This window comes from Trichechus manatus, unplaced genomic scaffold (genome assembly GCF_000243295.1).
Source record: "Trichechus manatus latirostris isolate Lorelei unplaced genomic scaffold, TriManLat1.0 scaffold00002, whole genome shotgun sequence".
Lineage (NCBI taxonomy): Eukaryota > Metazoa > Chordata > Mammalia > Sirenia > Trichechidae > Trichechus > Trichechus manatus.
The window spans coordinates 21,415,875-21,417,368 of NW_004443938.1; positions in this window are offsets into that span (position 1 = coordinate 21,415,875).

The window sequence follows — 1,494 nt, forward strand, 5'->3', positions numbered from 1 at the left end:
CAATACAGGGTGGCTGGGGCGATTGGGAGCAGGATCCCCCCATTACCTCCTGGTCACACCTGCTGCTGCTTTGGTTTTGTTCCACTTGGAGGAAACTATTTCCCTTGGAGCTCGAACCTCTTTCCATTTTTCCTCTCAGCTGGCTTTCCCGGATCCAGAATCTATGAGCCTCAGTTGCATAATACACGTAAGTAGCACCAGCCCTCATATTTTACCGTGATTGCCTGTTCGTTTATTTGCACTCCCTGCTGGCCCTGGAAGTTTCTAGATGGCCAGAACTTACATATCTTTTATCTTCATGTCTCCAGTCTCTAGCACTATGCCTGACCCATAGTTGTGCCAATTAATGTATGTTTAATAAAAGAATGGATTAGCACCAACGTCTAGATCGCCAAAGTAAACATGGAGCAGATTAGCAAAGCCGGTTCCTGCCTGTGAACTTCTAATAAAGACAAGGCTGGAAAAAGCATGGGTGGATGATTCTCAGAAACCAGAGGGTGGGAAATGCGTGTAGAAATGGAAAGGCAAATTGCTTCTCCTGCTAGGTTTTGTCCAGAGCAGTTCCGACACAGGAAAGATGTCCGCCCATAGGCGATGAGATCAACAAACCTTCACAGAACAGGCTGGGCCAATTGCTGGGAGAGAGATCTTGCGTTCCCAATGGCCCATGTCACTTCTGCTGATTTCACTGAATTCAAAGTGTAAAAATAAAGTTCCCCTTTTCCCAACAGCAAAGGCACCATTGCTCTCTGGGTACAGAGCTAACTCCAGGAGCTTATTCAGGTTTCACAGGCATATGAGAGTTTCTGAGTGTAGCTCCATGTTTTTAAGATGTACCTTCAGATTTTAAAATCATATGAATGCATCCCAAGGGCTTGTGGTAAAGAGGACATTTTTATAAAGAATCTGATAAACACAAAGTGCCATAGCTCATGCTGCTTTCCAGTTGGCATGAAGCCTTCAGTGTGTTTGCTTAATTAAGGACACTATGCAGCTATGGCAGATGTATGCATTTGAGACCAAACCTAGAAGGTGTTATTAGTCAGAGAGCCCACCTGTCTGGAAGCTGGCAGCACAAACTGTTAAAAAAAAAAAGCACATACCTTTGTATTCAGTGCAATGTCATTTTTTCTGGGGCATTTACTCGTTTATAAAGAGATGGTGTTATTGATTGAATTGTGTCCCCAAAATACATGTTGTAAACCCTAACCCCTATACCTGTGGTTATAATCCCATTTGGGAATAGGTTCTCTTTGTTATATTAATGAGGCAGTATTAGTGTAGGATGTGTCTTAAATCAATCTCTTTTGAGATATAAAAGAGCAGATTAAGAAAGCAAGCAACCACAAATGGAGGGGAAGATACACCCCACGTGATTGCCAAGGAACCTAGGAATAGAAGCTGAAAAGAGACAAGGACCTTCCCCCAAAGCAGAGAGAGAGAAAGAGAGTCTTCCCCTAGAGATGGCACCCTGAATTAGGACTTCTAGCCTCC